This window comes from Pinus tabuliformis, chromosome 5_2, assembly GCF_031772625.1.
Source record: "Pinus tabuliformis cultivar Carrire ecotype Pingquan chromosome 5_2, CPIR1, whole genome shotgun sequence".
NCBI classification, from domain to species: domain Eukaryota; kingdom Viridiplantae; phylum Streptophyta; class Pinopsida; order Pinales; family Pinaceae; genus Pinus; species Pinus tabuliformis.
Genome location: NC_142306.1, coordinates 433,293,655 through 433,307,237, shown reverse-complemented (window position 1 = coordinate 433,307,237; position 13,583 = coordinate 433,293,655).

Sequence of the window (13,583 nt, the reverse complement as noted above, 5' to 3'; positions counted from 1 at the left end):
TCTCCTCGCATGTGCTCTCTTGGTTCATCTCGTTCGTCAATGCATCATGTCTCATCCATGTACCTGTATCTGCAATCACTCATGACGAGACGAAATCAAATCCAAAAATCTCCTAGTCTACCATGATCCATTGTCATTCGCTTTTGGATGTAGGTGACCAGGAGAGAAGACAAGACTATGAAACTATGCAAGGAAGATTTCAAGCTGGGATGTGGGCTCTAGGTACCAATGGTGAAAATTGTGCAGCATACACTGGGAGAATGAGATGGACAATCGGGATTAGCAGCGACTGTCCATGGGTTCTGGTTTGTTGGTAGGAAAATCTGTGCAATTTTTTGGGGGAAGTAGTACATGGAACAGAGGTGCTTGGTAGTAAAAACTGCATAATTCCTCTAGGGAGCTGGCAGTGGGTTGAAGGAACCTTACCACGAAAAAATGTGCATTTTTCAAGGAGATGACAATGAGCTGCGTGATTACTGGTGACAAGACTGCGCAATTGCTAGGATGTTGACCTAGTAAACACCTCTGTGTAGTTTCTGAGCTAAGTGTGATGTTGGGAAGCTGAGGGACTACTCATGAAATATGTGTAGTTTTCTGGGTGAGCACCTAGCCAGCTGACTAGGTGGCTAGATGGAAAAACTATGCAATTTTTTAGGGAGACAGTGACGGACACTCAGTGTATTTCCAACCTATCTACGTAGTTTCTTAAGTCAGTAGAGTGGGCATGCTTGGTATATTTTGTGCAGTTTTTAGGGGGAGTGAGTCCCGGGGTCGCTGCTCGGTCAAACATTACGGTTGACTAGCTAGAGGCTTGGTTGATGTTCTTGTGGAAAACATGGATTAAGATGGCTTGTTGATGAACTTTTCGCTTTTCTGGATGACATTCAGTTACGTCGATTCTAGGATTGCGTAGTGTAGGCTACCTTGGATATAGCCACAAGCTCTGTGCAATTTTGGGTAGCAGTACATGTTCACTGAGTGTCGAAACTACGCAATGCAGCTCAGCGAGGGTCTGGTTGTTGGAGGGTGATCTAATTGTGAGAACTTGAATGAAATGACTAAGTGTGTGAGTGAGTGAACTTGTGCATAATTTATGTGGCGAGCACACACTCAACATGAATCGATGACAAGACACCTCAATCCATCAAGACAACATATACTTAGTGTGATTCACTGATGGTGCAAGCGACAAGTGCGACACTCTAGATAGATTGTTGAACGACCGTGACAACGCTTGCACGAAAGTGCATACAACTTCTTCTATGAGTGCGGAGATGTTTACATGGTGAATACAACTTGTACACATTAAGCGAGACCTTGTGCATGAGGAGAACATGGCTGCAAGTGTGACATTGTGACCAACATACAAAAGGATGTCCATTGAACGGTCAAGCAAGATGGGTGCAAAGACTCAACACGAGCTCATTAGATGAGCCTGAGTGCTTGCAAACATCAAGGAAAATGCCAAGGAAGGCACCGAAATTGGATGCAGGCCAAAATTTTGGAGGGTGTTGTAGATAAAATATCATATTTTATTGATAAAGATGTTAAAGATAAAATATCATGACTCTGAAAGACTTTAAATTTCCAATGATTTTCAAGCATGACATTAAAGATAAAATATCACGTCTTTGAAAGGCCTTAAAATTCGAAAGACTTTTAGGCATGACCTTAAATATAAAATATCATGTCTTTGAAGAACCTTAAAATTCCAACAATTTTCAGTTATAGTGATAAATAAAAAATATTTAAAACTGTTTTCATCCATAGCATTAAAGATTAAATATCATGACTTAGAAAAACATTGAAATCTTCACAATTGTTCAACCATGGAATTAAAACCAAATATTATGACTACAAAAAAACCTAAGTTTTCAAAATATTTCAAGCATGACATTATGGAAAAAGTTGATGGCTAAAAAAACTGTAAAAATGAACACGTGAATGAAAGAGTTATTATACCAAGAGTAATTTATGTTTTAAATGATAAATATATATCGATTTTAAAATCTTAGCCTTAGACAACTTGATACATTGCAACAAAAATTTAAAAATCAACAATCAAACTAACACACAATGTAGGTGAACTCAACCCATTGTAGTGGAAACTTAAAGATCAACTATGAAATGGACACATTGTGGGGGCAAAGTCGATTCATTATAACAAAAATTTCAAGTTCAACTATCAAATTACACATAATGGGATAGGGTTGTTAGTCGAGCATTGACACAGACCCTGCAATATATATATATATATATATATATATATATATATAAAAGAAAACAAAAATTCAAACATTGTATAAAAAGAACAAAACAAAAACAAAAAAAATTAAAAGGTAATAACCAGTAATAAAACATAAAATAAATATAAAAAATATACAAAAAAACCCATAAAAATGTAAAAACAAAAAACAAAAAACAAAATTAACTCGTAAGACTTAAAAAAAAAAGAAAAAAATTAAAAAACAAATAATTTAAAATTTTTTTAACAAAACAACATCAAAAACAACTTTTTCAAAGTTCAAAAAAAAAAAAAAAAAAAAAAAAAAAAATTAAAATTAAAATTAAATCCACATTATTAAAGAAAAAATTAAATAAATCAATTAAAGAAAAAATAATAAATTGCCCCAGACAACATAGGTCGATTCTTGGAATCAACCTAACTGCCTAGCACTGTCACTTGGTACCTAGGTCGATTCTTGGAGTCAACTGAGGCTGCCCTTAGCCATGGCTTGCCGAAGCCCGAGGCCTCGCGACTCTAGGCGGCCAAGGCCGAGCTCGACCATGGCTGCATAGGGTCGCGAGACCTCGGGCCTAGGCGGGGTGGGCCTGCACAGGCCTGCACCCCCCATGCCCGAGCCTCACAGCCTTGAGCCAACATGGCCAATATCGACTTCGACAACCAGTGCCATAGGGCCTCAAGCTTGGGTGGGACGATGTTGCACAACATCAGCTTGACTAGGTTGCAGGGCCTTAGCCCTGTGTTGGACGGTTTTGCATGACATCACCTTACCTCGGCTTGAGGCCCCACATAATGGGCGGCCTAAGTCGATTATACAGTTATTTATTTATGGATTTTTTTTTTTTTAATTATACAATCATTTATTTATTTTTTGATATATATATATATATATATATATATATATATATATATATACAAGTTAATTTTGTCTTTTTTTTACATTTTTTTGGTTTTTTTTTTCTTTTTTTTTAATATATTTTTTTATATTTGATTTTTGTTTTGTGATGTTTTTTTTTTTAATATTTTTTGTTACGAACATGAAAATCACCAACGTTTAAAAAAATATCCATACTTAATACATTAGAAAATTTAAAGTGTAAAAAATAAGCTCTCTAAACAAAAACGGTTGATGTTGCATCAACACTTCTCAAAATCAACATGAAAATCACTAACATTTTAAAACAATGATCATACTTGATACATAAAATAAATTAAAGTGTAAAAATTAAGCCCTCTAAAAAAAATGGGTTGATGCCGCATCAACACTTTTCAAAATTAGCATGAAAATCATGTTTAAAAAAGAATGTTACATAAGAAAATTTAAAGCGTCAAAAATATGCTAAAATAAAAGGTGTGTTCTGAATAACCACTTTTCAAAATTAGGTGATCATATTTTTGCTACCTCAAAAGAATAAGTAATTTGTAATTTCCCCATCTGATCAGTAATTATGGTGTACTACAGGGCATGCTATTTAACTCTGCTAATGACAGTTGAAGTTATTTTGTCAAAGAGAAATTCAATAAAAGGAATTTTATAATGACTTGGAATGATAAGAATGAAACTTATCGAAAAGGGGTTTGGGTTAGTCTTGGGGTCAAACTGGGAAATAACTACTTGTCGGTAGTCCCACTCCCTTTCAGCCTAGTAAGGTTACGTATTGGAACACAAGAAGTTATTTGTTGAAATTGTGAACACAGCGGAAAAGTTTGAGGAAACAAGTTTGTGGTCGACATGTAAAAGTACATAGGGTTACTGTGAAAAACAAAAAAATAACTAATTCACATAGAACACAAAATACAACAAAGAAACTCCTTCGTAAAATTTGTTGTAGAAATAATTCAAGAACACTCCCAAGAAATCAAAACAAATTTTGCAACGAATTAATGTGTTTTTGCATAAATAAACTTCAACATTGAAACAAAAACATGTTGCATGTATATGAATATTGAATGATAGCCTGGAACTGGCATAGTTCTGGCCCTTTTTCGAAATCCATATAAAAACCCATGTTACAAACAAAAGAATTTTGTTCCCTATAGAATATGTGAAAGAGGATCAAAACATAAGCAATGTATTAAAAGAAAGGGACATCAAATTAAGCTGGGTCTCGATCGAAAATTTACAAAAGAAGACATTCAACTTACTATTCAAACCCTAAAGAAATACATAGAATTCAACAATCATTTTCAGGGCGGCATTGTTGTAGCCTAATTGAAGCTATTTAACCATTTTTACCGTACATACCTAAGCAAGGACCCTCTAAAATAGTAGAAACTGTAATTCCATATCGAGGAAATGATTTTTCCTTAAAGGGTTATGAAATATCTTTACTTAGTATAACATACAACCTTTCTAATAAGAGTTACACCTGGCTTTCTAAGAGAGAATGTAGTTGAAAGCTATATCCATTTCCACAAAAAGATAGCACCAGAAAACATGTGCTCCATCAACATTACCTTCATAAGAAATCAACATAAATTATGTTTTTGAGACAATCACATAAAACTTGAGAGAAATTGAGCTATAAAATAGTTTAAGACAAGAAAGCATGAAATAAATGAAGGAAAGAAATACCATCATCCCTAAAGTGACCCTATCTAGGAGAAATTTCAAGTTATTCCTTTTGGGAATTACACAAAAGAATAAACTGATGGGAAGAGAAACTCTGTTTTGTGAAGGGAGCTAAAATTTTTGAATTTGGGTGGTGAGGTTGAAGTAAAGAGTGTAATTTCCCTCATGCACCCATAAACCAATGGAAATTAGATAAGAACTCGAGATAGTCACATAAGAAAAGAAAAAAAAATAGAAACAAAAGTTTAGGAAAGAGAATGAGGTCTTACCAGGAAAGTCCTAATTGAAAATTTGTCCAGAATGAGCTCCAATTATTATCTGAAGAGAAATTTGACTAGGAAATTAGAGTATACAACCAACAATGCTAGAAATTGAAGGAAACTAGGAAAACCCTAAGGAAATTGTAGAGGATGGTTTCCAAAACGGTGTCACAGTCGAATGTGGGACTTAAGGCATGTGGGAGGACATGATTGTTACTCTATAACTCCCTCTCACTCCCATTAGTCGTTGATATATCACCAACCCATTTTTGTCGTGATCTACCAATGATCCTAAAATGAGATCTGCCACGTGGTAGACAATTAGACTGGCTTCTACATCCTTCATAGGGTGTCAAGAGAAATATAGTAGACTCAGGTTATGTGTGACTCATGGTCGAAACCATGGTTTAAACATTATTATAAACCCATTACACTATAATTTTAATCAATCGTGAAAAGAATGTATTTATTGTCAAATTCGTATACCTTACTGTATAATTCAGTAATTGGGTAGATGTTTAATTTAGTTACTTAAAAAAAATTGACTAGGGAACATTACAAGTGGTATCAGAGCTAAGTTGCTACACTATGACATGACTCAATGGAATGAGAAGTAATAGTCTGTATTGTGTACTCATAGGGAAAGCACCATGATAAGAAGATGTGGTCCAACATTCACACCACCAACAGGACTTCTTGCCAAATTTGGTTCAGTACCCTTTGATGAGACTAATCCAGAATTATGGATCTCGCCAGAGAATGAAACTCAAAATAAAAATACAATGTTGATGTAAATTGTACGAAACTTAGAGTGTGAATGGAAAACCTCTGGACGAAAAATGAATGTTTGATGGGAGGGAAAGAGTGAATCATGAAAAGTTTGACAGACAGACAAAACCATTAAAATTCCAAGCCTGGTTCTAAAAATGACAACCAGGCAGAGACTCACCAGAGGAGGGAAGACAATATACAAAAGGGAGTCAAACATAGGAATCAGAAGGAAACGAGGACACATAGGAGAAGGAGTCTGAAGATACCTATGGAAGTGGCATGGAAAAGAAAGTGAAGGAACAAAAGGTTGAATTGTAAGGTGAGTTCAAAAAGATAAACCCCCCAAGCTATGATGGTGAAGCTGAGGAGGCAGCAAAGCTACGGTCAGTAAATATGATGAAATATTTCAACATCTGCGAATATGATGAAAATTTCAAATCTCTATTAGCAATTTATTAGTTGCAAGGAAAGGAAACCTTGTGGTGGGAGGAAATGAAGGTGGTGTATGGTATTGATGAAAACTATTTACTTGGGAAACCTTCTAGAAACACTTGAAGGGTAAATAATTGACTGAAAATTTTTATGACGAAAATGCTGAAGAGTTCCATGATCTGTGATTAGGACAATTGACTATGGATGAGTATGTGGAAAACTTTACCTCTTTATTATGGTATGTACCGTATATACATGAGGAAAAAGATAAAGTTCAAAGGTTCATTAGAATCCTACCAATGCATATGAAGGAATGGTTAGAGTTTGATAATCCAAAAACTATGGATGACGTTGTAAGAAAAGCTTGAATTTGTTATCATTAGATGGAAAAGAAGGATAACGATAAAAGTTTGGCAGTAAAAAAGGGACAGAGAAATATGAAAAACAACAAAAATAAAAAAGTTTATAATTTCAAGAGAACCTATAAATGGAAGTAAGGAATGGTTGTAGAGGAGGGTCAACAGAAATCTCGACCACAGAATGAGTCGAAAATAGTACAACAACCCACCAACTCTGAAGGAAATCCATTACAAAAACCACCCCTACAATGTTGGGGTTGTGGAGGACCACATTATATTAAGAAATTCCCCTTGTGGAAGTCTTGAAAAAGTAAAAACCATTCAGGAAGCTTCGACAATGGGCAAATTGGCAAAAATAATTCCAAAAATTAATGCTACGCTAGAGAACCGTCAGGAAGGATATCAACTCAACATGATTGAAATTGAAGGTAAGATATTTAAACATAATGTTTCAATTTTGACAGATCTTGTAGCCATCTTAAGTTATGTACGTCCTAAGGTGGTAGAATTGTGTCAGTTACAAACTCACAAATTTAAAAGCCCGGGGCTAGTCCAGCTAGCCACAAGAGCAAAGAGAAGAGTGGTGGAAAAGGTGGAAAATTGTTTGGTTGAGTTAGCAGATCAACATATAAAAGTAAACTTGAATGTTTAACCCCTAGGGTCTTATGATGTTTTAATCAAAATGTATTGGCTTGAAGCTCACTGGTCTCTTGTAAATTGTAAAGAAAATATAGTTAGTTAGTTGAATGAAGTAAGCTTTAGGAGTGAAATTCAAGTAATTAAGAGGCATGTACAATTGAGGTTGATTACCACCTCCCAATTAGGTAACTGTATCTGAAAGGGCTAACAGATTTATGTGATACAGGTGGGTTATGTTAATTCTAAGGAAAAATTAGTTTTACTGGAAGAACTTCCAATATTTCAAGAGTTTGAAGATGTATTTCCTGAGGATATACCAGGATTTCCACCAAAAAAGAGATATATTCGGTTATTTAATTAGTTCTAGGGGTTTCCCTAGTGTGTAGGGAACCCTATAGGATGAGTATATCAGAGTTAACTGAACTGAAAATTCAATTACATGAATTGTTAGAAAAGAACTAGATATACCCCAACGTATCACCATGGGGAGCTCCGATTCTTTTTGTTAAAAATAAGGATGACACCTTAAGGTTATGCATTGATTAATGGAAGTTATATAAAATAGGTGCTAACATAAACACCTACTACCAAGGATTGAAAATTTATTCGATCAAGTCAAGGGTGCAACTATATCCTCGAAAGTTGATTTACGATCAAAGTACCATCAGATCAAAATAAAAGAGGAAGAAATGTGTAAGACAATGTTCAACACCCGCTATGGAAATTACGTATTTGTAGTTCCGTCATTTGAGCTGACTAATGCCTTGGCTACATTCATGTGTCTTATCAACTGAATATTCCATCCTTACCTTGACAAATTTGTGCTTATTTTTATTGATGAAATTTTAATTTATTCTAAGAATTTGGAGGAACATCAGAAACATTTACGAATCATGTTACATATTCTGTAGGAACATTAATTGTATGCCAAATATAGTAAATGTGAATTTTATGAGGAACATATATGATATCTAGGACATATTATTACACTACAAGTCATAGCAGTGGATCCAGAGAAGATCAAAACAATAATGGAGTGGAATATTCCCAAGAATGTGGCAGATATATGCTCCTTCCTAGGACAAGCTGGGTATTACTACCACTTTATAGAGGGATTTTCCATATTATCCTACCCCTTGACATCTCTGCAGAAGAAAGGGAAAGTGTTTAAGTGGACCAATGAGTGTCAAAAAAGATTTGATCAACTAATATACTTGTTGACTACAATGCCAATTTTGAGAATAACATACCCATACAAAGAATTTATTATCTATACTGATGCATGTCAAACAAGAGTATAGGGTGTATTGATGCAGGAAGTTCAAGTAGTGGCTTATGAATCAAGAAAGTTAAAGGAGTTTGAGCAACGCTCCTCTGCTTAGGACTTGGAATTTACAGCGGTGTTCATGCTATGAAAGTTTGGCAACATTATTTACATGGGAAGAAGTTTATTCTCATGACAGATCATAGTATCCTAACCAATTTATTTCATCAACCAAAATTGAATTCTGATCAATCATGGTGGACCTGTTTTTTAAGAGAATTTGAATTTGACATTAAACATTTAAAAGGAAAGGAGAATTGAGTGGTCGATGCCTTAAGCAGGAGATTGAATTGTATTTATGAGATTTCCTTTATTAAAAATAAAAATTGATTTCTCAAATCAGATTAGATACATTTCTTTAAAAGGTCATAAATATCATTTCATGTGGTAGCAAGCTAAACAGGAAAACAACTCTGAATGGAAGCTAGGTTATGATATTAATAATGAGAGTTTGTTGACCTACATAAATGGAATATAAGTACTCAATCAACAAGATGTAAAGTGGTTTATTTTTGATGAATATCATAGGAATCTATATGTTGCGCATCCTGGATACTAGAAAATGATTACAACTCTAAGGAAAGACAACTTTTGGGCGGGTATGAAGAATGAAACAACTAAATACTTGTTGTAGTGTTTAGAATGCTAGCAAGTGAAAGAAGAACACCACTACCCAATTGGCTTGCTCCAACCTCTTCCTATTCCTGAATGAAAAAGGGAAATCGTGACATTAAATTTAATTACAAGAATACCAAAGTCAAGAAGACAAAATGACTCCATAATGGTGGTAGTGGACAAACTGAGCAAAGTTTCTCATTTTTTACGAGTACAATCAACCTATAAGTTTGTGCAAGTTGTTGACATCTTCATGAAATAAATCTTCAGACTACATGGAATACCTAAAATGGTAATTTCAGATAGAGATGTAAAGCTTACTTTTGCCTTTTAGAAGGCCCTCTTCACTGGTTTGGGTACTCAAGTGCAATCAAGTACAACCTACCACCGGTAGATAGATGGGAAGACTGAATGAGTGAGTTAGGTGTTGGAATACATGCTTAGGATGTATGTGATGTAGCAACTCACAAGGTGGGAAGAGTATCTACACTTAGTTGCATTTCCGTATAACAACAGTTATCACGCATCATTGAAAATGAGCCCATTTGAGGTGTTATATGGGAGGAAGTGTAGAATACTTATCAATAGGAACAACCTGGAAGATAAGTTAATATTAGGGCCTAATGTGATCAAGGAGAGGAAGCTACAATGAACAAGGTTAGGCTCAACTTGAAAGCTACTCAGGATTGTCAGAAAATCTATGTTAACCAACGAAGATCCTACCAAGAATTCCAAGTAGGGGATCATGTTTATGTGAGGGTAAAACCCAAAGGAAGTACCTTGGGTCAGAGTGGTTTCTCTAAGTTAGCCCCTCGTTTCTGTTGTCCATTCCAGATTCTTTCTTAGATTGGTCTAGTAGCTTAACAATTAGCCCTGCTCGATCATATACACGTGCATAATGTGTTTAATTTCTCCGTTCTAAAAAATACATACATGAGCCTAGACATATTATTCAATGGAAATATGTACATGTAGCATAGTTAAAGTCTTCTGTGAGTTGTTTTAATTAATTATATTGACAGGTAATAATGAATGGTGTATCATTGTAGGTTGAATCAGATGGGGGAATTTCTGGCCAGAACCCTACATATTCTCGGTTGGAGAGAAACAATGTTACAGAAATGAGTTATCACCCAGTTTAAAGTGTAATGGAGGAACTTTAGCCTGGAGGAGACTACATGGGAGGATAAAAAATTTATGTGCAGGACATATCTGAGACTATTCCAGAGGCTATAAAACACCAAGGATGTTGTTTACCTCAAGGGGGGAAGTTGTAATATCCCTCATAAAATTAGGTAACTCTTAGAATTTACTTTGATTTACTAAAGTTTGGAACCAGAATAAAGACCTAACTAAATAAATTACATATGTGTTTGTAAATAAAAAATTACTTGCAAATATTTCCTTTTAAAAATAAGTGATGGGGTTCAACTACAAGTTATGGGAAAGGATGTAAGAAAAGTGAATTTTGTACTAAGGAATGGTTGAAGGAAGTTATGGGCTAGTGGTTTCCTACCCAACCTCTGTCTGGGGAAGAAAAACTTTGCAATGGAGAAGTGAGCCAAAAGGGTATGAGGGACATGAGGCATTGAGTAGAGAGGTGAGACTATTTGTAAGCCTCTAATAGGACATTGCGGAGGTTAATGGTACATTACTAGATTTTGAGTTTTTCAACTCCTTTGCTAGTGGAACTCATTGACTACCTGTGACTGGAGTTGGTTGGGACCAGGTGATCTAGGGGAAAACCTATTTAGGTTGAATCAGAAACTGTTTCCAACTATGAAATTGGCTCAGGGGGAGTACTAGTAGTGATACTGGTTCTCATAGGTGGGGAGGAACATCTTAATTCCCGCAAAATTGTAGTTGATACCGAAGAATACAGATAAGTATTTGCAAATTGGGTTATCCTGTCATTAAAATAAGAGTCAAGTATAATCTAAAAGTAATTGTATGCAATACATAAATGAACTAATCTGTGGTATGAATATTCATTATTATCTTGCAGTATTGTGCATGTTTATTAGAAAATTTAAATTGCAGAATTGTGAATGTTTATTGGAAAATGTACATTGTGGTACTATGCATGTTTACTACAAAATGTACATTACAAAATTGTGAATGATTATTAGAAAATGTACCTTGCATAAGTATGCATATTTATTAAAAATGTGCATTATAAAATTGTGAATTTTACTAAAAAATGTGTACTGCAAGCTATAATGTTTAATTGTGCTAATGACAGTGGAAGTTATTTTGTCAAAGTGAAATTCAATAAATGGATTTTTTAAATGACTTGAAATGACAAGAATGAAACTTACCGAAAAGGGGTTTGGGGTAGTCATTGGGTCAAGTCAGGAAAAAATAACCCATGGAAAGTCCCACTCCCTTTCATCCTAATAACGGGAAGTACTTGGAACACAAGAATTTATTTGTTAAGAGTTTGAACACATTACAAAAGTTTGAGGAAACGAATGTGTGGTCGACATGTTCAAGTATATAGGGTTACTATGAAAAAGAAAAAAGAAAAAAAACTAATTAACACGGAAGATAATATAAAATAGAGAAAAACCTTCAAAAAATGTTTTGCTAGAAATAATTCGAGAAAAATCCCAAGAACTCAAAACAAATATCGCAATGAATTAATGTGTTTTTTCATAAATAAAATTAAACATTGAAATAAGAACAATGTGCATATATATGAACCTTGAACAATATTCTGGAACTAGCATAGTTTTGGCCCTTTTTCTGAAACCATATGAAAACCCATGTTGCAAAACAAATGAATTTTGTTCCCTATAGCATATGTGAAACCAAACGAAAATGGAAGAAATCTATTAAAAGAAAGGCTATAAAATTAAGCTAGGGTCTTGACCCAAAATTTACAAAATAAGACTAAAAGGACACATTTGACATACTATTCAAATGCTCAAGAGTACATATAATTCAATAATCATTTTTAAGATGGATTTGTTGTAGCCTAATCGAAGTTATTTAACCATATTTACCCTACAAACCTGAGCAAGAATCCTATAAAATAATAGAAATTGTAACTACATATTAAGGAAATGATTTTTTACTGGAGGATTATGAAATATCTTTACTTAGTAAAACTTACAACCTTGATAATAAGAGTCACACCTAGCGGCCTGAGAGAGAATGCGGTTGAAATTTTTATCTAGTTCTGCAAAATGATAGAATCAGAAAAAATGTGCTCCATCCCGGTTACCCTCACAAGAAATCAACATAACTTAGCAATCTAATATGAGCACATCAAACTTAAGAGAAGTTGACCTCTAAAATAGTTTAAGACAATAAATCATGAAATCAATGAAGGAGAGAGAGACTATCGTCCCTGAAGCGACCCTATCCAAAGGAAACATCAAGTTATTATTGTTGGGAATTACCTAGAAGAATAAATTGATGGGAAGAGACAATATGGTGCATGAAGGGAGCCACAATTTCAAAATTTGGGTGATGAGGTTGAATTAAAGAGCATAATTTCCTCCTTGCACACATAAACTAGTGGACATTATATATGAACCCAAGATAGTCACATAAGCAAAGAAAAAAAAATAGAAATGGGAGTTTAGGAAAGAGAATGAGGTCTTACTAGGAATGTTCTAGCTGGAAATTTGTCCAAGCTGAGCTCCAATCATTATCTGAAGAGAAATGTGACTCAGGAATTAGAGTATACATCCAACAATGTTGAAAATTGAAGGAAAACAGGAAAACCATAAAGGAATTGCAGAGGAGAGTTTCACAACTGTGTCAAAGTCGAATGAGGGACTTGAGGCATGCAGGAGGAGAGGGTGGTCACTCTCTAACTCCCTCTCACTCCCCTTATCGATTGATCTATCCTTGACCCATTGTCGTTGTAGATTTTCCACTGATCCCGAAATGAGATCTTCCATGTGGTAGACGATTAGATTGGCTTCTGGATCCTTTGTAGGGTGTGAAGAGCGGTATAGTAAACTCAGGTTATGGGTGTCTCAAGGTAAAAACTATGGTTTAAACATTATTATAAACCCATTACACTATAATGTTATTCAATAATAAAATCAATGTACTTATGGTCAAATTTGTATACCTTGTTGTATAATTCAGTAATTGGGTAAATGTTTAATTTAGTTACTTACTTTATTTTTTTTACTAGGGAACATTACATTTGACAGTTGTAGCCTAGATTTCCGACAAGATTTTGGCAAAAATGATGCCATAATTTCAGCAATTCTCTGGGTCAATTTGTGCTCTTTTTAGACTACCCTTTTAAAATTTATCTATCTATACTTTACGCAAAAAAAGTGCAAAAAAATTTAGATTCCATTCTCGTCAAAAACATTATCATTACAAGAAGATATTATTGTTG